Here is a 25,996-nt window from a genome sequence, read left to right on the forward strand (position 1 = left end):
TCCACATCTAGCACCACCCCCCCACCAGCCAGTTTCGTCTTAACCTCGTCCCAAAATCTGAGCAAGCCCAAAACATGTGTAGCAGTCCCACATTCACCTCCCCACACCTGGGGCATTGCTGCGTAGCTGGTCCCCCAAACGTTGCAATCTTCCCGGGAGTTAAATAAGCATTGTGGGTAACGTACAATTGAAGCTGTTGGAATCTCGCTTTCGGGACACCTTTTTATGGTACCTCTGGGCCCATTCCCATTGCCCGTCTGTCATGGGTTCTCCCACCTCCTCCTCCCAATCTTGTCTCAATTGAAGCAACTCCTTCCCTGCCCTTACTCGCAGGAGCTCGTATATCCTCGATATTTCGTGCCTGCCCTCCGATACATCATACATGGTTTCCAGGGAGGCGTCAGGGCCTTCCGCTAGCACTGTCTCAGGCCATCTTTCTCTAGTCTTTTTCACAAGCCTAGTGTAGGTTATATATTGGCCACCATGTACCCCCGTCTCTTCCTGCAACCTCTGAAAGTCCAATGCCTCCCCTTCCTGCCATATGTCCCCGAGGGTGGCCAGGCCTACCTGTTCCCAGTATCTACGGACCGATTCAAGTAGTTGAGTCGCTCCCGCACAGCGCTGCCAAAGGGGCCTGCTGAGAGTACGGCTCCGAGTCCCCCCCCCCAATCTTCCAAGTTCTGTGCCAGATCTCCCAGCCCAGCCTCAGTAGCCGCCCCCTGCCCCCCAGTTTGTCTCTGCACAACCACACCCCTTCCATCAGAAAGTATGGGGCTGAATCTCCACGCAGAAGCCTAGCTTCCGCCGAGTCTTCAGCTGAAAGCCTCCTGGCCACGTACTGCAGCTGCCCCGCCAGGTAATAGAGTTCAAAATTAGGCAGGCCTATCCCCCCCTGTCACACGGGTTCTGGAGCTTCCACAGAGCAACCCTATTCCTAGAGCTGCCCCACAGGAAACCCCTACACACGCTATGAAGTTTCGCGAATAGGCTCCTAGGTATCAAAAACGGGACATTCACGAAAAAGTGCAAGAGTCTAGGCAGGACCATCACCTTGAGCAAGGCCGCCCTCCCCATCATGGTCAGAGGCAATCTAGACCAGAATACCATGCTGTTCTTGATCCCCTCTATCGCCTTTTCCGTGTTATGCTTGTGTTCTGCCTCGACCTTGTGGTAAATATTTATTCCCAAATACCTAAAAGTCACGGGCTGCCATGGTATGGGCAGGACAGGCAGCCTCTGTACCGGGACATTCCTGTATCTGCCCAAAGGAAACAGACTAGACTTTCTAGGGTTCACCGATATGCCCGAGAGGGTGGCGTACCGTTCTATTACCTCCAGCACATACTGCAGGTTTTCTTCTGGATAACGCAAATAAAGGAGCATATCATCCGCATATAGTGATAACTGGTGCCCTCCACTGACAGTGCTTAGGCCCACCTCCCCATATTGTTGTCGCAGGCATATTGCCAGCGGCTCCAATGCCAGTATATATAGCATGGGTGACCAGGGGCATCCCTGTCTGGTCCCCCTGCAAAGTTGCCAGGTATCAGACTGTGGACCCTGTTTTGACTCTCGCCATCGGGGTGCTGTAAAACAACTGGACCCATCTGAGGTATCCAGGTCCCATTCCGTACCCCTTCAGGACCGCTTTCAGCCAGGGCCATCGTACCGAGTCGAAGGCCTTGACCGCGTCCAACGACACTATAGCCAACTGGCCCGTGTCCTCCTAAGTTTGGTCAATGATATGGTGTAGCCTCCTGTGGTTATCGGTGATGTTCCTGCCCGGAACATATCCCGTCTGATCTGGGTGTATCAGTTTCCCAATCACCTTCTTCAGTCTATTAGCGAGCACAGCCGTAAGTATTTTGCTGTCCTGGTTAAGCATGGACAACGGTCTGCAAGACCCGCACTCTACGGCCGGCTTGCCTGGTTTCAAGAGTGGGATGATCACAGCCTCGCGGAGGGACAATGGGAGTTCCCCCTGCTCATAGGCCTTGTTGAAAGTGGCAAGCAGTGGCTGAAGCAGCTCTTGCTTGTATGTTTTGTAGAACTCGCTGGGCAGCCCATCAGAACCAGGCGCCTTGCAAGTGGGCAAATTCTGAATCACTACCTCCAGCTCATCCGAGGTGACGGGTGCATCTAACTCTGCGCGTTCTGGGTCATCCAGGGTGGGCAGTTCTATGTCCTCCAATGTGTCCAGTATGTATATCCTCCCCCGTGTCCTCATACAAGTGTCTGTAAAACTTAAGGAACTCCTCATTTACCTCTTTCTGGGTGTTGCATATGCAACCTCTCTCATCCTTAATCTCACTGATCACCGAGCGCGGGGTCTCACTCTTATACAGCCAGGCCAGCAGTCTGCCCGGCTTGTCGCCCCCTGCGTGTATCCTCTCTGCATAGTCTATCCCAAAGTGCACTGCAGAACAACTGTAGCTCCTTTACTTTGGTTCTATTATCATGAGCAGTGCTCTCGCAACGCGTGAGATCCTCTAGCTCCCTTTCCACCTCTTGGAGTTCCCTTTCAACACCCCCCTGTAGCCCCTTAGCTTTGGAAATGGCCACCCCGCGCACCACCACCTTAAACGCTTCCCACAGTGTGCCCACAGAGCTTACGCTTCCCGTATTTATATCAAAGTATTCTTCGATGGCATCCCTCAGGCCCTCCCGAAACCCCTCGTCCTGCAGAGCCTCGGTCCTGAGTCTCCATGTAGGGATCCGCGGTCTTGGGGGCTGGTGTCTCCAGTCTACCACCAAGGGCGAGTGGTCAGATAGTACTCGGGCCTTGTATTCCGCTCCGTCTCTCACTATCTCGGCTGTTACAAACATGTAATCTAACCTTGTGTGCAAATCATGTGGCGCTGCGTAGTGTGAATACTGCCTATCCGTGGGATGCAGCCTTCTCCACGCATCTTCTAGGCCTAGGTCTTTCAGTAAGGTACCCAGCGCTTTGGCCGCCGGTGCCGTTTTCCCTACCCTGTCCGTGGACCTGTCCATTCTGGGATTCACGGTACTGTTAAAGTGTCCCCCCCACACTACCGTACCCCCTGCAGGGGGCCAAGTTTACTGTAGAGGGTCCTAAAGTAAGCCACTGTGTCATTATTGGGGGCGTACAAATTCATGATATGCACTTCACGGTTTTCCAGGAGACCCGTTACAACCACCATTCTACCCTCCGGGTCCACCGTAGAATCAAGCACACAAAACGGCACATGAGGCGCCACCCAAGTAATGACCCCTCTAGCATACGCCGAGTACGCCGCCCCCACAACATTGCCCTTCCATTTTCTCCTGACCACCTCCAGCCTTTCCCTAGTGAGGTGGGTCTCCTGCAGCAGGGCTATGTCTACACGCATCCTCTTTAAGTACAACATCACTGTTACGTTTCAGGTAGCTGTTAAGGCCCCGTACATTCCAGGTCATAATTCTGAGATTACTCGATGCCATCCGGTCGGACTATCCCCATCCCTTCCCATAATGCCCCCCATGCTAGTTTGTTTCCTGGCTCTCTCCCTTCTATTCACAAACAATACCCCCCCCAACTTCACACCACTGCACACAACTCCCCTCCTCCCCGCCAACCCGCCAACCCCCAACAATAGCCCAGCTCCATCCCTGGATCTCAGGCCTACCCACGTCTGGACCCGTCTCGTGTCCGAGGACAAGACCCCGCGAGGTGTCACCTATCTAACAGTGACCTAACTAAGTGTACTACTATTGGGTGCAGAGGGTGCTCCCCAGGAGCTCCCAATCATCTATTTAGGAGAAGTGCATTCAACGGGACCCGCCGGCAGATACCACGACTTCCTCCTCACAAGCACAATATCGTACTATATTCCAGTCCCAATGTCGTAACTATGGCCTCACGGGTGCCTCTGCAACGTGCTACTTATCTCCAGCCGCTTCTGTCTGGGCATCTGATTCCTGAGGTCGACCCTGCATATCCAGCCACTCCATCGCTTCGGTCGGCGTCTCAAAGAAGAGGGATCTGTTCTTATAAAACACCTTTAACCTAGCGGGGTAGAGCAACATGTAGTGATGGCCTGCTTCTCTAAGCCTCCTTTTCACTGTTCCAAAGTTCATTTGACTCCGCTGTACGAGCATCGTATAGTCCGGATACGCCGTTATTTTCGCTGACCCCCTTTCTATCGTACCTCCTTTCCGGAAAAATTCGAGGATCTTTTCGCGGTCACGATAGTTCAAGATCTTCGCAATCAACGGCCGCGGGGGGTGCTCCTGGGGCCGGTCTCCTGGTCAGGGCCCTATGCGCCCTTTCAACCGCGAACCCCTGGGTCAGCTCCCCGCCTGTAATCTCCTGCAAGAGCATGGTTTCAACGTAATCCGTGGGGTTCGACCCTTCCATTCCCTCCGGAACACCCACTATGCGAATGTTGTTGCACCTGGCGCGCCCCTCTGCCTGCTCTGTCCTCCAGATTGCCCACTCGTTGCACGAGGGCATGAAGCTCCTTAGCATGTGCATTGCACGCCTCCATGGTCAGGGCCAACTCCTTGCCCAGTTCCCCAGTGCGCTCCGCGATCGTTCGCACGTCCTGACGCAACAGGTTCACCTCTTCTCGGACCGCTCCGATCTTAAGGTCTAGGCCCTCTTGCAGCTCTTTCATGGCCAGGCCCAACTTCGTCTCCCAAGCCACCTTCAAGTCGGCAATTGCTGCCAGCACTTCCTGGATAGTACCCGGTGGGATCTCCGCTGCCGCAGGGGCTTCTTTGCTCTTGCCCCCTTCCGCGCCCGGGTGCGACCTAGGATAGGCCTCCATTGTGGGCTGTTTGTTCCGGGGTCGGACCACCTTGGAGGACATCCTGCTGCATCGGTTGGGCACACGCGCCCAGCTGTGTCTCCGGCGCTGTGGAGCGCCTTGCGGGGTTCGCTCGCCGACCCCTTCACAGCAAGGTTCCGCTGAACTCGGGTTCGCTCTGCTGGCACGCCACGATCCAGGGCCTCCTCAGTGGGGGCTCGAACTTATGTTCTTGCCACCAGCCAGAGACGCATGCGACGCGTCTCTCTATTTGGGCTCGCCCCCGCTCCGGCCAGCTTTGTCTTCCTCAGCTCCACGGACCATTTATGGCCCTTTGTCCACGGGCGGCCATCTTGGGTGCTGCCCTTCCACTGCGTGACTGCCACCTTCTTCGAAGTCTAGTTCTGTGGATATGCAGTCTCGCTGGTGGAGAGGGCACTCACCATTTGCCCCCCACTTTCATGCACCCTTGGATGCACTGTGGGCTCGAAAGTCCGCCGAAAACCATCACTTCTTCCCAGGATCAAGATCGGATCATCGGGAGCTCCTCCAAGGAACGTCCTCAAGTAGCCATCAAGCCACGCCCCCCGACAACCAATCTGTTAAGGTTAAAAGCCCACTACTTATTTCAAACGAGTCATCCCATCTGTTCAGGTTCAAAGCCCACTACATATTTCTAACAACGACCCATCTCATCATTCGTATAATGTCACAGTCTCCATTAAAATACCTCACACGTAAACAAAAACGCTTGCAATTGAAGAAACTGAAACAGCCACCTAAAAAGCCGATTGAATTGGTTACTCTGGATGACATGGAAGAAATCCATAGCCAACCATTAAATTCAACTTACAAGTCTACTAATGCCATTAAGCAAAAATCCCAAAAGGCAAGAAAGCGTGAGAACCGCAAGAAAAAACATCAATCTAAAAAAACTGGGACTTTCACAAGTTAGCTTCTTCAAGAAACTAATTCTGACAAAAGTTGTCTGACAGAAGCCAATATATCAGTGGAAGAACAATCTATCTCTGAGCCTAGTAATAACAAAACTCCATGTCTCCCGGTAGTCACTAAAAGTAAGAAAAGCAAAGTGCCCGATAAAGCCCTTGCCATTGCCAACGAAAAAGAAGGTGCGCCCATAGTAAATAACAGAATAGTTACCATCAGCGAAAAAGCGGAAAAATTAACTAAGATTCAGTTGAGTAGACCAACATTGCTTGCTATTTATTCAAAAATTCCTGCTCTTCGGATACTTCAATCTGCTGATATGGAGTCCATTGAACCACTGAAGCAACATTTTGGAGCCATTTCTTTAATTCACTGTGTTCTCCCAGCTACGGCTTCCCTTATACATTCACAAGCTGAATCTCTTGACTTTCTTGGCTATGAATTAGTAGTGCCTATGCCTGATCCTGTGGTAAACCCAGCAATGCAATCACTGTAACCTTGGAAAACCAACTATCTCAAAGACCAACCCGCAACAGCCCATATCTGCAAGTGAAAATCAAGCTGGATGGAAATGGCTTAAAAAACTTGAGCCAAATGGAATCCATGCAATCATGAAAAACATCTATTATATCTTGGAACACACGTGGCACTCCCATTTTGTTAACATGGGCTGGTCTTTGAACTTACTCGTGAAATTTCCTATAATCTTATTACAGGAGACTTGGTTACAAAATGATTTCCATATCGATACCCATCATATGTTCCAGCGACACGCACAAAGGGGTGACGGTTTGGTGGCCTAATTGTTGGTATCAATCATGAATGAATTCATTGCCATTGAGATTCCCTCCCAAATTGCACCCAATAATGTACCAGCTATTCAAATTAAAGCTAAGAACATGACAGCTACCCCTAATATCTTGATTATCAATGTTTATGATTTCCCCCACCCGGTAATGCTCTAATGATATCTTTGATGCCCTTGATTTAATATTCACTGAATGGTTTATACATGAGGATAATGATATGGGTATGCTTGGGGGAGATCTAAATGCTCAATGTGGAATTAACAAGATGAAGGCCAATTTTGAAAACATTAATCCAACCAATTTGATGGTCAAAACCACCAAAAATATTAGAGATCTGGTGTGGTCTTATTTTTTGAAAGAATGGGATTTGTGGTCACTTAATGGTTGAACAGTGAGTGATTCTCCGGGTAAATGTACCTGGGCCGGAGGCAATAAAACAGGCACTATTGATTATATCTGTGGCAATCTGTATGCGTTTGAAAATGTATGCGATTTTGAGGTTGTTGAAATGCCCTATAGTGATCACCATTTAATCCATGCTTGCTGTGCCATTCCTCTTCAACATAAAATTGCAAAACATCCTGTGAATATTGGAGTGTCTAATAGCGGTCATAGAATTAAGTGGAATGTGTCTAAAGCTAAGAAAATGTCATGAAGACTGTCAATTGATAGATCATATGGGAACCTCAATAACTGGCTTGTCTAGTAATGAAATTGAACATTTTATCAAGATAACTACTAATGAAATCACCTCTGTGAGTAGTTCCCGTATTATTGCTGTTGGGGAGAATTCTCAGAAATGTGCCAATTCCCTCCACCTCGGAGACCCTCAGCAACTTTGCTGAATTTTGAGGACTTGATTTTTTTTTTTTAACCTGGAGAGAGTGAGACCCTTTTTTCCTCACTCTCTCATGTATTTTAATGTGATTTCTGAACTTTGTGTTTCTTTTGGTTGTGGAGTCTGACAAACTCCATAGGCATCATCATTTACATCGGGTCACACAGCACCTTCAGTGCAGTGGCACAGGGAAGCCTTTCAGATTTTTCAAAGGTTTAGATTCCTTCTCTGGGATAAACTACTGTTTCCTAGAGCAGTAAAGTGAAATTGACTTTACTTACATTGTAACTTTCTAGACCCAGCACACATTATTTTACAATAGGGTGCTGGAGGGGTTACCTAGTATCCCCTTTGTCTAGCTTCTCATGTAACATTTTTTATGTTACCCTTTTCTCACTGAATGGCTGGTGGCAATGGTTTTGTTTAACTACTGTGGTGTGCATTTACCGTGGGCTTCGTTCGCAGCTGCAGTAATGCACCCAAGGGTGCAATTTTTGTCAAAATGGCCCCAGTCTTCTTTTTTTGCCATTTCTTTGTGGGAAGGTCCTTCTTGAGATTTACTCTGTGCGCCAAACCAGGTTTGGTCCCATTGTTAGGCTTTGTCTTTAGCAGGATTCATGAGTGAAGCCCGCCTCTGGCTCCAGAGTGTCTGGGGTAGGCAGGAAGCGAGGGAGGTGCCAGAAACTCCCTGTGCTTAGTCTCCTAGGAGGCCCAATGCACTCTGTAGTGATTGACCGGATGACTGTCCGGCAAGGACAGCCACCCTGCTGGGTACTGACAGCTAGGCTGGAATGAATGGGAGAGAATAAAGGTAAGGCTTTTGGTTTGGAAGGCAGAGTCGACCACTGGACGAATGAACCAAAGAAGAACTTGAAGAGGATGCCTGCTGCAACTCCTGGACCGTTGGTTTGCCTGATGAAGCTTTGCTGCTGTGCTGAAACTCCAAATTCGAATGGACAGAGAAACCCCTGCAAGGACGACTTGTCCCCTTGAGATGGTGGGACCCATCAACTCCAAAGTAAGCCACCTGGACCATCCTTCTCGGAGCCGGTTCAATATCCACAGAGTTGCTGCTAGAAACCGTATAGCCAGGGAGAGGAACACCAGATTGTGTGCGTTGCTTTTAAGCTGGCCTAGAGGACCAGGAAGATCCTCCGGACTCCCAAGAAGCATGACTGACCGGGCCTGAGCCCCCTCAACAGAGAGTGGGACTCCAGAAGCAAGGAAAGCCCATCTCGACAGCCAGGAACCGCGGTGTTGCTATTTGCGGTAGACGCGAGGAGCTGAAACACTAAGCAGCCACTGATTTGAAGATTGCCGGTTGCAAGCGGTGACCGTCCCATTGCAGTGCAGGAGTCCTCCCTCTTGTCCCCATGACTGTGGCCCTGGAACAGTGAGATCTGCAGAGCTGCACTGGAACAGAAGTCATCTGCTGCACTTGTTCTTCAATGCAAAAGGTACTGTACAAAGTCTGAGAGAATTTACCTCTTGCTGTAGAGTTGCTTGCATCTTCTACTACTCACAAGGCTAACGGCCTGTGGCCGTACTTTTGATTCTTCTTTTCTTCAAAGACTTCTAAAACCTTGTGCAAAGACGTTTCTACTTACCAGAAGTGCTTCTTCCTATATAAGACTTTTGCCCATTGACTTTGGCTTAGCCTATTTTACTGAATGACTCTGCTTATGGGATCCAAAAGTATTTGCCTGCTTAAGAATATTTGTGGTCTCTTGTTAGTCCTAATCACCTTTTGCTTTTACAAACTTCAACAGTATTCTAAAAAACAACTGTAAGATATTAATGTCCCCAGCACCCTAGCTATTTAAGTCACCTGAGGGTGTAGGTTGTGTCTGTGGGCCATCCCAAAAGGGTCTTTACGGATTTGGAAACTAAGAGTGTGCAGTATTGAAGTGTATTTGTGTGTTAGTTTTATATTGCCCCCTTCTGAAGAAGGCTTATCCTAACTTACTGATAAATTAATAATTGTTTATTCAAGAAAGAAACCTTGAGTGTAAGAGTTTATTTGAATCTCTGTGCAACTCCCCTACGGCTCACATTGACCACTCTTGAGATAAGCCTGGCTGCTCAAAAAACTACTAAAACTGCGTAGTACAAGCTTATACCAAAGGTTGGGTTTCCTATACATGTGGTCAGAGTTGTTTGTAGTGTTCCCAGAGGGTACTGCATACAAACTTTGCCTAACACTGGTAGGCAGGTGGTGAGGATATATTGTAGAGTTGTTACACTAAGAATTAACTTTGCTTTTGTTCAACTAAAAAACTTCACAAGGCCAAGCTCCACTAGAAAAGCAATTGTAACATGCCAGATATGGATACCTTCAGGCAGGAAGACCTGATCATTTTAACAGCAGAGCAACTGAAAGAAAGATGTAAAGTTAGGAATCTCCCTGTTAAAGGAAAGAAAAATGAACTGATTGCAAGATTGTTGAATGATCAAGGTTTGGGTAGTAGGTCTGTCACACCTACTAACCCAGGAAATGTGGAAAATGATAATGACTCTACATTGTCTAATATTGTTGAAGCGTCAGAGGAGTCTCAGGAAGAGAGCCCCTCTTTACCTCAACAGGCCCTCATGCCTCAACCCTAAGCCACAGGGGACCCACAAGGTCCATCACTGAGTCCAGAATGTGTGTCTCTTGAGAAAATGAGACTTGAGTTAGAGTTCAAAAGATTTCAGTTCAAGCTGAAAACAAACATGAGGACATCAAACTAAGGAAAATGGAAATGCAACATGCTCTTGAAATGAAGAAATTGTCTCTTGAAAAAGTTTCTATCCCAGTCTCTTCTAGGTTTTCCAGTCCAAAGAGACCTTGCATGCATAAAGAAGCAGTGAGTATATATGATGTGAAACTTGATATTATGGATTGGTTGGGTGCTTTTGAATATAACTATGGGATTCGGGATTTCACAGGGAATCAGTTGATTCCTTGGCTTTTGTGTAGGCTCCCCCAGGTTGCAACTGATGATGTAATGGAGGTGGGGGAATTTGAAAGATTGGAGTATAAAAATGTGAAGCTAGCTTTGATAGCTAGATTTGGGAAAACTACTTCCCAGTACCTTAAGAGGTTTAGGACCCTCAAAAAGATTGATGGTACCCCTTGGGCTACCTCGGTGTGTGAATGTTTGAAAAACTTAGATGGTTGGGTAAGGGTTACAGGGTCAACTCTTTTGAAGGAATGAGAAATGTGTTTTTCTTGGAATCTATTTTTGATGCCTTCTTTCCTGAGCCAAGACAGCACTTGGCTGACTCAAAAGAGATTGATCACAAGAAGTTAGCAAAAGCTGCTGACTTGTGGGTTGCAACAGACAGGGATACTCACAAGGATTCTGGGGCCACTCACAAAAAGGATGAGGGGAAGCAGCACAAGAAAGATGACAAATAATTCTGAAACCTCCCATCCAAAAGAGGGCCACAAACATAAGACAGGTAAGCCATCTGGGAAACCAGGACAGTCTAGTGAAACCTATCGTGCCAAACCAGAGGGAGGTCAGCAGAAGCCCACAGTTGTCAAAACATTTGGAAAATGTTATGCTTGTGGGTCAACTGACCATGTGAAAGGGGATCCCAGATGCAAGGGTAAACCTTCATGGGCCCACACTGCCTCCTTAGCCTTCATCCCTGAGGGAGAAATACATATGGCAAGTGGAATCTTTCAACTATTGGCTGAAGGCCCCATTGGCACCTCTGCCAGTGTTTCTTTAGTGTCCCTGGGTCTGTGGGAACAGCATAATGTAGATGGGTATAATTTTATACCAGATAACACAAAAGAATACTACAAGGACAGTGTACTTGTACATGGTCAGGAGACCCTGCCATTAGAGACACTGGGGCCAGCACCACAGTGGTGGATGAAACCTTTTTCAAACTGGAGAATGTTGTTAAGGCACCCAAAGGCCCCACTAAGCTTATTGGAGGCCCTATCCAGATGTTTTCAATGCTACCAGCTCTCATCCAGTGCAACAATATGAGTGTAAGAATACCTGTCAGTGTTCAAAGTGAGGTGCCTGGGAGAGTCCTGCTGGGGAATGACTTAAAAACTGTAGAAGTTTTATCAAGCACCCCCAGGCCTCCCAGTAAAAAGAAGCAGGAGCAGACTAGGAAGGCCTGAACGCTTGCTTTAAATGACTCTCAGTGGGTTGTTACAGAAGAACCTATAACACCCAGTTCACAGGAAAAGCCAACTTCTATTTCCAGGAGGAAAGACACAAAGGGGAAACCCAAGGTCTCAGGAAACAAGATAGATAGCACTCCTGTGCATGAAACCAGGACATCCCCGAGAGGACAGTCCAAAATCACACCTGTGACTCCCCCACCAGCTGAGGCGCAGTGTGAGATCCAACCAGAAGAGGTTGAGTCAGCTACTGATGACAAAGAGCTGGAAGAAGACCTTCGCCCTGTTGAAGATCTGGATCCTAAAGACCATCCTGAGCTGCAGTGTTTACTGGCAGAGGGTGGCCCCTGTAGGGCAGACTTCAGCAGAGGTCAAAGAGAGTGTCCAACTCTTGAAGGACTTCCTGAACAGTCAGCTTCCCAGCTGGAAGGGCAAGAGCCAGGGAATCATAGGTTGTACTGGGAGGATGAACTCTACAGTGAACCTATTGTGTCTACCCCAGGAGACTACAGAAGACTTGTAGTGCCCCAGGGGGTGAGACCTCAGTTTCTACAGTTAGCCCATGAGATTCCTTTAGCTGGTCACTTAAGCTTTAAGAAGACCAAGGAAATGATTTATCTTCATTTCTACTGGCCTATGATGGGGTCTGACGTAGATAAATTCTGTAGAGGCTGTCACACTTGTCAGACATCTGGCAAGAGTGGAGCCAAGAATGTGACACCTTTGGCGCCTCTCCCAGTGGTGGGAGTCCATTTTGAGAGGGTAGGAATAGACATCGTTGGTCCCTTAGACCCTCCAACATCTTCAGGCAACCAATTTATATTGGTTGTGGTAGACCATGCTGCCAGGTATCCTGAAGCCATACCTATGAGGGCTGTCACTATTCAGGCAGTCGCTAAGGCTCTACTTGGTACTTTTACCAGAGTAGGTTTTCCTAAGGAAGTTTTCTCTGACAGGGGATCCAACTTTATGTCCCACTACCAGCCACTGCCAAAATATATCTTATATGGAGCTGAAGATGAAGTACATAAGATGGTGATCAAAGAATGCAGATATTCTATACGGCATCAAGAAAGCAATAAGGATAAGTGACATCTTGGGCTCAAGGTGTAGAAACTTATGCCACAGAAACAGATAAAGATATTAAATCATTTTACACGTGTACAGATGCAGAAGAAACACAAGAAGCAGAGTAATTGTGAAGCTAGCTTTAAGCTTATAGCAAAGTAGATTGCGGCAAACGCCAACCTATACATACATAGGAATAAGAAGATTATGGATGTTTCCACTAAACGTATTAAAGCAGGTTGGACATTAGCAAGAAGGCCTCAGTTCAGTGTGTTTCGCAGTTTTAAAAGCAGACATTGCATTACAGAAGCAGAACTCAGAAAGGCGAGGTTGGATGAGCCCCAGGAAGAAAGGTCTTATCAAACTGGAGTAACCTCAAAACCACACACGATAAAGCACATGCAGAGGTTTTTGGGGTTATGCAATTATGTCAGAGCATGGGGTCTTTGATTACAGTTCATACATAAGACCTTTATTAAACGCTTTAAAGAAAGCAAAGGCAACACAGGAACATATCGCGTGGACTGAGAAAATGGAAGCAGCATTTGAAGAGCTGAAAAAAGCAATATGTACAGCCCCAGTTATAGGGATTCCCAATTATGCTGAGGATTTTTTTTCTATTTTTCTATTCTCACACACACATGATACTGTTATGAAAGCAGTCCTCACGCAGATAACTACATTGGGGTACAAGCCCCTTGCATATTACAGTGGGATTTTAGACCCAATGATGAAAGGTCACTTCCCATGCGAACAGCCTTTGGCTGCCGCTGCGTTCGCCATAGAGAAAGCTGCGAGCATAGTGATGGGATGTTCCATGACAATATTTGTAGAGTATGCACCATTTGCTATCCTAGAGAAACCTAAGGGCACATTGACTTCTCAATGGGCTTCTGCCTATGAGGTAGTTCTATCAAATCCAGCGATCAAAATAGTTTGATGCAGAGTAGTGAATCCTGCCATGTTTGTAGCCGAACCATTGGCAGAGTATGAGCATGCGCATGACTATGCAAACTATGAAAAGTTCTATGATGAAATCCAAAGAGTAAAAGAAAATGCTTTGCCAGGTGGAGAAATCATTTTTATTGACAGTTCTTCAAGAATCAATCAAAATGATGGACAAAGATATACAGGTGTTGCTGTGGTAAAATACACAGCCAATGGGGAGTTTCAGACATTGGTAAGTGCACGACTCCTGTCTCATTATTCAGCACAAGCTGCAGAATTAGTGGTGCCAATTGTCGCGCTCTAGAACCATGCAGACCAGGAAGTAACCGTGTACAGCGACTCCACTTATGTGACGTCAACGGTGCACGCAGGGTTAGCACGTTGGAAAAGGAGGGGCTCCCTCCGAGTGGATGGCACGCAGCACGCAGCCTTATTTGACAAGCCTATTAAGGCACTACAACTCCCAGTAGCCCATACTAAAAAGACAGACTATTTCACTCAGAAACCAGGCAGCAGACGAAACGAAAATCGCTGAATGTTCAGAGAATATAATGTCCTTTGAAGCACCTGATGTAAAAGGAAAAAATAGTTGCATTGATGAATGTGGTTGAAAAGTATGGTGGTTCAGGGGAGAAGCACTGCAAGATGAGAAAGATTTGTGGACACGAAGAGGGTGTTCTTTAAACCCCTCTGAAGCATTGTGGCGACAGGGCAGCACTGGTAAACCGGTGATGCCTGTAGCCTTATTGAGGGTGGCGCTAGAACAGCCACACTACCCAGCACACACAACTAGGGAGAACCTTGCAACAATTGCTGAAGATTGGTTTGTACCAAATCTGTTAAGAGCACGTTGCCTTCTTTATGACTTACTGCATAATTTGTCAAAAATTCACAGCTGGGCATACACTGGACACAGTTAGGAGGGTCATTCCGCGATCCATTGGTCACTTTCAACATTTGCATATCGACTATGTTGATGATTCAAGTATGTAATGGATACAGATACATGATTGTTGTGGTCTGGCCCTTCTCAAGGTGGATTGAGGGAGGTCCCTGATCACACCCAGACTCCACCTGTGCAGCAAAATCTTTGGTGTGAGAAGGGTTTCCTAGATGGGGAGTATGTGAGGTCCTAAGGTCTGACAATGGTCCACATTTTGTGAACCAAATATTTGGGCAAATCAGCTTGTTGCTTAGTATAAAGCACAGGTTTCTCAGCTTATCATCCGCGAGGAAATGGGATTTGTGAGAGGCTCAACAGCTTGCTTAAAGAAAGGATATCCAAGTTGAAGCTTACTCTGAAGAAATGGTGGTTGCATTGCCTACCACTGGCATTATATGCTTTGAGGAACCAACCAGGTTCTGACCACTATCTCACGCCTCACAAAATTGTGACTGGAAGGCAGATGAGAACACCCCTAATGCCTCCATCCCAAGTTAGAAGTCATGCTCAGTCAACTGCAGATGTGTTTGGAAAAGAAATGCATGATTATTTGAACTGTAGGACTTCCAGTATTTGTCATTTCAGGACAGCTGCAGCAACCAGGGTGCAGGGCAGTACAGAACATAGAAGGAGATGCTTCAGCAGATCAATTTAAAGAATTACATCTTCCCCAACTATTTGCCAGAGACGAGGTCCTCATTCGGAACCACACTAGAAAAAGGTGGACCATTCGTGGTTGAGGACGTCACGCCGTCAGCTGTCAAAGTGCAGGGCAGGCGTGCTTGGATTTTTCTCGGTGATGTAAAGATCTTTCCTGGAACAACCTCTCTGCCCTCCGCACCCCACCAAGAAGCAAGTACAAGCATCCGGGAAGAACCACAGCACGTGCAGACGAGATCTATGATGAGGAAGAAGGATGGAGAAGCTGAGAAATAGAGAAATAGAGACTTTTTGTTGGACTGTGGCTTGGCTCAGACACACTCTTTCAAGCCATCTTTGAAAGGGTCAAAGGAAGCTGATGCAAACACTCTGTGCTGATATAACAGCGTAAAGTATTTGTTTTAAAGCCACAGAGGAGCGTATTGACTTTGGACTGAGGCATGATAAAGCCTTGATAAGAAGAGAGATGCCAGACTCTGATCGTGGCTTTGATAACTAAGTGCAGTATCCTGATTCGTTCCACACTGAGTTCTTGTTCGGATTTGCCCATGGTGTTATCCAATAACATCTCAAGGTTCATATTTGAAGTTTTTCTCTATGTGCAGCGATCGTGGGGAGAACTTCTAATCTACGTACATTTCTGCAAAATCCTAAGAATGGTCCAATAGTAAGAAGGCTCCTTGCAGCAATTATCAAGCAAGTGTTGCAGTTGCCCGAGTGTAGCGGGGATAGCACAAATGCTCCCGGCACATGAGGCTGCGCAAAGACTTGTCAATGTGGTAATTTTTCATCCGATTGAAGAATATCCACAACTTGTTGGCAGAGACACAGATGTACTCACGTTCCTAAGGGACCCCAGAAATACTGAAACTTTAACTGTGATCCTGGAGGGAATAATCATTCAAGTAAGCCTATATTCTGAGAGAACCCACAGGACGGTGGTGTTTAACTTCCCTTCGAGGGACAGATCCAGAAGGTTGCTGACAAAGACAGACATTTTGTTTCATGCTGAAAGAAGTTCGTCATGTCGCCTGGCTTGAAGCAAATTCGAGGAGTGGACTGGGAATTTATCTATATCGTGGAACTGATCTAGAAGTATTGAGATCAGTTTTCTTCTTGCTGGAGACATTTCTATTTTCGCATGGTTAAGAACTGACTCCTGGAAAATAAAGATCAAGAGTTCATTTCTGTTATTCAGCAAGCAGATCGGTGGATCAAGAATGAGGGTGCCAAAACGGGACAGCAACTTCCAGAAAGAGTGTGTAATGCTAATGTATTAAATAATTACTTTTTCCTTCCATAAAAGCAATAAACATGGGCAGTTCTAGTAGCAACTTTGTGATCACGGATGCAGAAAGAAATTCACATTGTCCACGGAAGAGGTGTTGCACATCCATGTACCTTTGTCTTATTTATGGATGTGTTCTGTTTATAATCATACTACTCTCACTCACAGTCCGCACATCCTACTACCTTGATATACATGGGGCTAAGACTCCAGTGAATCTTCCGGAGCAAAAGGAAGTAGCAATTGTGGCAACTACGAAACACCCAAGGCCCTATGTAGTTATTCCTACCCAGGAAGATGACTTTGAGCTAAATGATTACTTAGACAGTACAGCACACTTGGGGAAATAACTATTGGTACCAGCACATGAAAGAAGTAGGAAGAAGGACCTCAACAGACGAGTGCTTTGTCTGCGCACTCATACCATAGAGTATGGGAAGTCCAAAATCTTATAGCTATCAAAATAGATCTCCAGACAGCCCATTGTATTTCACACATAGCACTTTGCAAAACCAGAGGCCAGTTTATGGGTCAAGATGCCTACCTCAAATGGGCAACTGAATGGATAGATCCAGATGAAGAAGACTACATGCAATATACTAAAACAAGAAACAGAGCCCATACCAAGAATCATGTGATCAGATATGAGAAGCCTGGAGTAAAATGAGCTGGAATCAGATGGGAAGTGAACACGAAACTGGAGGTTGCAGGAAAATCAGCAGAAGACGCTTGAAGATGGAAGAATGAAGGTCAAATGCAGATCTGGGGATCTGTGTTATCACCCGATGGATGGGAAGAAGGAGTGGTTATCTGCAGAGCCTGGGTGATCATTGGATGCTAAAAACCAGTTATCGACATTGTGCAAAATGGCTGTAAGCCATTGTGGCCAAGACTTGCTAGATAACTGACTTGGGTTGAAGACAAAGGAGGACCTCTGCAGATTGTACCCTTGGAAACTTCAAAACTGTGGCCGAATCTTTGATGTTCCAGGAATGGCACATGGTACAGCAGTGATCATGGATCATTATTGGGCTTGTGCAGCCAGAGCCTATATCAAATTGCCTGCAGACTGGGGAGGAATATGCACACTGGTGAATGTCCATGTTCCAGCATTAGTGATTGCAAAAGGTGATTTGCACGTTGACAGTTTCCCAAAAGCAGATGCTCGCCTAAGGAAGAAAAGGTCTGTGGAGCCAATCAAGAGGATGAAGAGAGAGAACTACTCAGCCAAGTCAATAGAAGCCTTTGATGCCATACCATATGAGCACAGACTGTTTAGCCAGACCTCATATGTGTTTTCATTGATCTTCATGCCTGCGGTTCAGGTTGGAGAAAACACCAAGTGGTTACAGATAACCAGATGGGAATTGCTGCAGATAATTAACACTACAATAAAAGGATTCAATGCAATAAGAGAAGAGCTGAGAGCCATAAAACTGATGACTCTTCAGTATAGATGTGTCTTGGACATGATCACAGCGATGGATGGAAGTGTTTGTGCAAGAATTGGAGAGTCATGTTGCACATTTATATCATCTCATGATGACGAGAATGGAACACTGACACAGGCCATAGACATGCTGACAAAGCTCCATGGCCAGATGATAGAGGAAGTAAAAGACATTGCTGATAGTTGGTTTGAATCACTCTTCTCTTGGGTCCCACAATGGATGGCAGACATTTTCAAGTTCCTTGGAGCCCTGATAGTGATAATATTGCTTGGATTTTGTGTAATCAAGATAATAATCTTACAATGCAAGAAGACAGCAAAGAAGGCCATAGGGATGAAGATCATGATTGATTTTGAATCAGGATGGAAGCCCAAAGATCTGACAGATGAAGGGATCAGAGACTTTGTGAAGGCTAGTATCCATGCACCTGAGGGGACAAAGTTCATGTATCCGAAGAATCATAAGAAATATGTGGGAAGATGGATCTACTGCAGTCCAAGTGGACAATGCCAGCTTACGACATGGACTAAGGATGAGCATGTGAAAACAGCAGGATGTTTGAAAGGAGTCATTAAGATATGGGTCCCAAAGAAGTTATTCTTCAAGCCAAGTTGCCTTAATTTGAAGGATGATGTGGAAGTGGTTGATGAATCGCCCAGAGGGGGAAGAGTAGAGAAAGAGCCAAGTACCCCCATTTCAATAACCCCATCCCTTTTACCTGTATGCTGGAAACCAACGTATGAGACATACACAGAGCAGCTGAATCGACAAAGAGCAAAATATGGACTCAGTCCAGTACCAGTGAAAGGACCAATACTTAAGAGAATCTGGGAGCCAAGGTACCCATTGAGAAAACCATATCTACATACAAATAAATATGATGGCCATCTGAACAAGATCTCTGAAGAAGCAGAAAAAATAAACGGCAAGGATGAATGGTAAGGGTACCAGCCACTGCCAAAATATATGTTATATGATGCTGAAGATGAAGTACATAAGATGCAGTGATCAAAGAATGCAGATATTCTATAAGCCATCAAGAAAGCAATGAGGATAAGTGACATCTTGGGCTCAAGGTGTAGAAACTCATGCCACAGAAACGGATGAAGATATTAAATCATTTTACACGTGTAGAGATGCAGAAGAAACGCAAGGAGCAAAGTAAGCGTGAAGCTAGCTCCAAGTTTATAGTAAAGTAGATTGCGGCAAGCGCCAACGTATACATACATAGGAATAAGAAGATTATGGATGTTTCCACTAATCGTATTAAAGCAGGTTGGACATTAGCAAGAAGGGCTCAGTTCAGTGTGTCGCAGTTTTAAAAGCAGACATTGAATTACAGAAGCAGAACTCAGAAAGGCGAGGGCTTGGATGAGCCCCAGGAAGGCAAGGTCTTATCAAACTGGAGTAAACTGACTTTGGATACAAATCGAATGAAAGAACAAACCTCCTGTACAGAAGAAGTAAACATAACAAGGAAGACGGCCGAGGATTATTGGAATAAAATATGAAATACACGAAAAGGCTCGATTTTATGGTCTCTAGTCACATGGAAGCACGAAGTAGACTGCATGGAGGCAGACTGTGCTGCTCATTCCCTAATTTTAAGAACACTCTCCAGGACGAAGTTCAAAGGCCTAATTGACAATAGAGCACTGAGGTGATGATGGATTGATATGCTAATTGGCAGGAAGCTAAAGTTAAGGCAACCTCACCAGCGTCTGTACGGCCAGCCTGCAAGCTGCTAACGTAAGAGGAAAAATACTGAAGATGGACAGAGGGCCAACCAATTGTATAGGACCTGCGTATTTGGGGGTCCTATAGTATGAAAACCGATCGAACGTCGTGTATTTAGTGACGTTCATAGTGGTCATTCTTAGAGGAGGGCTTAGGTGCCCACATGATGTTAAATGACCAATCGCATTGTTACACTTTTTTTTAGACTAATATGGATCATATACTTCGATGTTCACGTAGAACCAGTCACTCCCTCGGTTAGGTTTCTGTATTTTGCCACATAGGATGACGTTGGCAACACGTAGGTTAGACGTGAGTGATGACACATTTTGCTTATAAAAATAGTTTTTTCTTAAATGTGTTGAGAGTTGAAGATCGAGCGTTCGCATTGATGTTCGTTATATTCCGTGTTTTAGATAATCGATATTAAACAGTAATTTGACAAAAGGTAGACTGAGTTGGCTCGATTTTAGTGTGTAACAGTAAGATCTGCATCCCCATCCATCTCAAAGGTAATTGCTGCTCATCAAAGGAGCTGGACAGTCCAGTTCAGTGCTCCTTCCCACAAGCGAGAGTCACTGACTATGTGTTAAGTCTCCGAAGGAGAATGACACACATGATGACAGAAGCTTCAGATAACTTGAAAGCAGGTCAGGATCTGGTGAAGCAATGGCATGACTAGAAGGCCAACATGGTTGAGTTTATTCAAAACCAGCTAGTTCTAGTTATGGTACCTACAAGGCAGAGGGCCTTACAGGACAAATGGATTGGACCCTTCAAGGTTGTGGGAAAACCTGGAGAGGTCAATTATTTGGTGGACTTCGGCAACACTAAGGAGGCCCCCAGGTTCTTTCACACCAACCGCCTAAAGGCCTATGTCTCTAGGCCAGAACTGGGAGCTTTCCTTCTAACCTCTGCTCAAGAGGAGGAGGAGGAGGAGAGTGAGCCTCTACCTGACCTCAGGGGATAACCTTTAGATGGGAAGATAGGAGTTAATCTCGCTTCTGATCCGACACTTAACAGAGCTTTGCACTCCTCCTGTTCCAATCAGTTTGCCCCTCTGTTTTCACTATCACCAGCCTTGACCCCATGGGGCCAGCATGAGATTCTCACTGGTAACTGTTTACCTGTTACAAGCAGAGGTTACAGGATGTCAGACCATATAAGAACCCACATAAAGGAAGAGGTCAACAAGATGCCTGATCTCGGGATAATAGAGCCATCTACAAGTCCCTGGTCTAGTCCAGTTGTGCTAGTACCAACGGCAGGATCCAAGGAGCTGAGATTCTGTGTGGACTATAGAGCCCTTAATGCAGTCACCACGACTGATGCTCATCCTTTACCCAGGACAGATTAACTGGTGGACAAACTTGGTTCAGTCAAGTACCTCAGTACATTTGACCTAACCTCAGGCTATTGGCAAACAGCTCCGACAGACCATGCCAAGGAGAAAACTGCATTTTCAACCCCAAGAGGCCTCTACCAGTTTAAGGTTATGCCTTTTGGACTAAAGAATGCACCTGCTACATTCCAAAGGATGATAAATCATGTTCTGAATGGGATGGAGGACTTCTGCATGGCATACTTGGATGACATTGCAGTGTTCAGCCCTACTTGGAAGGAACATATTGACCACCTAGGATATGTATTGCAGGCTGTTGAGCAGGCCAATCTGTCCATAAAGGTAGGTAAATGTCAAATTGGTCAGAGTAAAGTGGTCTACCTTGGACATGAGGTGGGAGGTGAAATAAGACCATTGCCTAACAAAGTACAAGCTGTACAAGACTGGGCCACCCTTACCACGCAAACCCAAGTGAGAGCCTTTCTAGGTCTCACAGGCTAGTATAGGAACTTCATTGAGAAATATGGGACCATAGCTTCTCCCCTTGAATGTGATCTCCTCACCCAAATTCCCCAAGAAGGTTGGGTGGAATGAGGAGTGCACTAAGGCATTTGAAGGACTTAAACAAGCCCTTTATCAAACTCCAGTCTTAAGAGCTCCTGACTACAACCAATCCTTTATTGTACAGACAGATGCTTCCAATACAGGTATAGGTGCAGTTCTGAGTCAGCTGGATGAGAAAGGCAGGGAACATCCAAACTGCTTCATCAGTAGGAAACTGAAGGAACCTGAGACAAGGTGGGCAACCATAGAACGTGAATGTTTTGCCATTGGGTGGTCTTTGAAAAGGTTTATACCATACACGTATGGATCTACTTTTGTGATTCAAACAGACCGCCAACCCTTGAGATGGTTAATGCAGATGAAGGGGGGAAATTCAAAATTGTTAAGATGGTCAATCAGCCTACAAGGGTTTGATTGTACCATTGAACACAGGTCAGGGAGTAATCACCAAAATGCTGGTGGTCTCTCCAGAAAGTATGCCCAACTGGAGTAAGGAGATTCAACCAGGGGTGGATTAAATCCTCTTGTCCCTTAGTCTGGGGGAGGGGAGGAACAGGTTTTAGGGAGAATTCTCAGAAATGTGCCAATTACCTCCACCTTAGAGACCCAGCAACTTTGCTGGATTTTGAGGACTTGATTTTTTTTTTAACCTGGAGAGAGTGAGACCCTTTTTCCCCCCATTCGCATGTATTTTAATGTGATTTCTGAACTTTGTGTTTCTTTTGGTTGTGGTGTCTGACAAACTCCATAGGCATAATCTTTTACATTGTGTCACACAGCACCTTCATGCAGTGGCGCAGGGAAGTCTTTCCGATTTTTCAAAGGTTTAGATACCTTCTCTGGAATAAACTACTGTTTCCCAAAGCAGTAAAGTGAAATTGACTTTACTTATATTGTAACTTTCTAGACCCAGCACACACTGTCTTAAAATAGGGTGCTGGAGGGGTTATCTAGTATCCCCTTTGTCTAGCTTCTCTTGTAACATTTTTTATGTTACCCTTTTCTAACTGAATCGCTGATGGCAGTTGTTTCATTTAACTACTGTGGTGTGCATTTACTGCGGGCTGCGTTCGCAGCCGCACTAAAGCACCCACGGTGCCATTTTTGACAAAATGGCCCGGTCCGTTTTCGCCATTTCTTTGTGGAAAGGTCCTTCTTGAGATTTACTCTGCGTGCCGAACCAGGTTTGGTACCATTGTTCGCTTTGCCTTTGGTGGGATTCACGAGTGAAGCCAGCCTCTGGCTACAGGGTGTCTGGGGTAGGCAGGAAGTGAGGTAAGTGCCCGAAACTCCCTGTGCTTAGTCTCCTAGGAGACCCAAATGCACTCTGTAGTGATTGGCTGGCTGACTGTCTGTCCGGCAATGAATCGGCGAGAACTGGATAAAAGGCAGGGCTTTTGGCTTGGAAGGCAGAGTCAACCACTGGACGAAGGAACCGAAGAAGAACTTGAAGAGGACTCCTGCTGCAACTCCTGGACCGTTGGTTTGCCCGGTGAAGCCCTGCTGCTGCAAGGACGACTTCTCCCCTTGAGTTGGTGGGACCAATCAACTCCAAAGTAAGCCACCTGGACATCCTTTTCGGAGCTGGTTGAATTTTCACAGAGTTGCTGCTGGAAACCGTATAGCCAGGAAGAGGAACACCAGACTGTGGGCGTTGCTTTCAAGCTGGTCTAGAGCTCCAGGACGATCCTCTGGACTCCCAGGAAGCAGGACTGACCGAGCCTGAGCCCCCTCAACAGAGTGCAGGACCCCAGAAGCAAGGAAAGCCCATCTCGACAGCCAGGAACTGCGGTATTGCTATTTGCGGTAGACGCGAGGAGCTGAAACACTGAACAGCCACTGATTTGAAGATTGCCGGTTGCGAGCGGTGACCGTCCCATTGCAGTGCAGGAGTCCCCAGGAGTCCTCCCTCTTGTCCCCACGACTGAGGCCCAGGAACAGTGAGATCTGCAGAACTGCACTGGAACAGAAGTCACCTGCTGCACTTTTTCTTCAATTCAAAAGGTACTGTACAAAGTCTGAGAGAACTTAACTCTTGCTGTAGAGTTACTTGCATCTTCTACCCCTCACAAGTGTAACGGCTTGTGGCCCTACATTTGATTCTTCTTTTCTTCAAAGACTTCTAAAACATTGTGCAAAGACGTTTCTACTTACCAGAAGTGCTTCATCCTATAGGAGAGTTTTGCCTAGACTATTATACTGAATGACTCTGCTTAGGGGACCCAAAAGTATTTGCCTATTTAAGAATATTTGCGGTCTATTGTTTGTCCTAATAACCTTTTCCTTTTACAAACTTCAACAGCATTCTAAATGCCAACAGTAAGATATTAATGTCCCCAGCACCCTAGCTATTGAAGTCACCTGAGGGTGTAGGTTGTGTCTGTGGGCCATACCAAAAGGGTCTTTACTGATTTAGAAACTAAGAGTGGCCAGTATTGAAGTGTATTTGTGTGCTACTATAATATTGCTCCCTTCTGAAGAAGGCTTATTCTAACTGACTGATAAATTAATAAGTGTTTATTCAAGAAACCTTGAGTGTAAGAGTTTACTTGAATACGTGTCACTGTGAATCTCTGTGAAACTCTCCTACAGCTCACATTGACCTCTCTTGAGATAAGCCTGGCTGCTCAACACGCTACCAAAACTGTGTAGTACAAGCTTATACCAAAGATTGGGTTTCCTATACCTGTGGTCAGCGTCGTTTGTAGTGCTCCCAGAGGGTACTGCATACAAACATGGCCTAACAATTGCTAATGGCAAAAAATGCAACACTACGGCGAATTCTTAGCAATTAGACACACACACACCGTAGAGAACTTTGCTGTTGACAAAAGAAGCTAATAACCATGAGTGTTTACATTCCACTTCAAAAGAAACTGTCTGCTATGTATAGAGTGCGCTGCAAACGCAGAAAATATGAGAAACTCAACACCAAATGGCAAAATATGATACATGTGTTGAAAGGCGGTAATTCCACAAGTGTGTGGAAAATGCTAAATAAAGCATGCAGCAACACCCTGCCACAACCATGAAATGCCATAGGTGAAGATGCATGGGTTTCATATCTCACCAACATCATGTATGAAGACCCCATTACATCTACTCCCACATTTAACATCGATGCATGGCCTTTGGCGTTTACCAGACAGGACATCCTAACTCAAGAGCTCCCAGCCCTAATGGCCTCGCCTGTTTAGTAATGAAATATGATTCCAGCAAATGGGTAGAAGTTCTCTATATATTATGCAAGAAGATGTGCAAAGAAAGACAAATGCCGATATCCTGGCTAAATTCCATTCTAATACCTGTTTTTAAAGCAGGGTCTAGAACCATGCCAGAGAATTACCAAATTCTGTCACTTCTTGACACTACCAGTAAAGTTTTTACTGCAATTGTGCTCGACCATCTGCAGAGCTGGGTTGATACCAACCAAATATTATATCCTTTTCAAGCTGGCTTTCGCGCTGGATCAAGTACTACTTAATATTTCGTCTACTTGATGCTATTATTACCAGAGCGAATTTACATCCCAACCCGTCGGTTTATGTCACCTTTATCGACTTTCGCTCTGCATTTTTTGCGAGTAAATCGACTAAAGTTATGGAACATCTTGATGGAATTAAACTGCCTAACATAGTTACTTGAAATTGTGATCAAACTTCACTCCAGCAATACCGCAAGCATACGTTTGGATAATGAAGGACGTTTATCGAGGCCTTTTAACATCAATAAGGGGGTCAAGCAGGGTTGCCTGCTGGCAGCCCTCCTCTTTAATATCTTTATATCCCTACTTATCTCCCGCTTGGAAAATCACGCAAACTGTCCTGTTCGATTCGGTTCCACCAAGGTGACAGCCATACTATAGGCCGATGTCCTTGTCGGACATATATTTACTGGAATGAAAGCTATACTGGAAAAACTTGGCCGTTTCACCACTGAATATAGCATGAGCGTCAATCTATCCAAAACAAATATCATGCTGTTCTCAGCTAACAAAGTAAATAGACCTAAAATGGTCGTTAGCTCAGGGACGATTGTATATACCTCCACTTATAAATACTTGGGGATTGCTGTGGATACGCATGCAGATTATAGTGACCCGATTGCTAATAAGATCCAGCGAGCCAAACAGATTACCATGCTGACTCAGAGCTTTGTAGTACATTATGCTGGTTATTCCTTAAAGGGCATTTTGACCTCCCAGTGGTTTATTCCAGTGGTTACATATGGCCTAGAGGCCTTGACTATCTGTAACCTCTCATGGCTAAATAAGGTTGAGGGCCAGTTTTGGCAGACCGTTTTGGGTCTTCCTCTCTCTTGCTCTATCCAGTATATTCGTGTCGAATTTGGCCTTACCTCTCTCAAGGCAATCATTCTACAAGAGAGATTTGCTACGCATGAAAGCCTTATGTCATCCAGTAAGTCCAATATTAAAAATACTTGGAACTAATGTCATGCAGATGCATAAAACCAAAGCAGACAAATATAACGGGATGTGTACCGACCTATATTCTGATTTA

The sequence above is a fragment of the Ambystoma mexicanum genome, chromosome 6p (genome assembly GCF_040938575.1).
Source record: "Ambystoma mexicanum isolate Mex_15411 chromosome 6p, UKY_AmexF1_1, whole genome shotgun sequence".
Classification (NCBI taxonomy): domain Eukaryota; kingdom Metazoa; phylum Chordata; class Amphibia; order Caudata; family Ambystomatidae; genus Ambystoma; species Ambystoma mexicanum.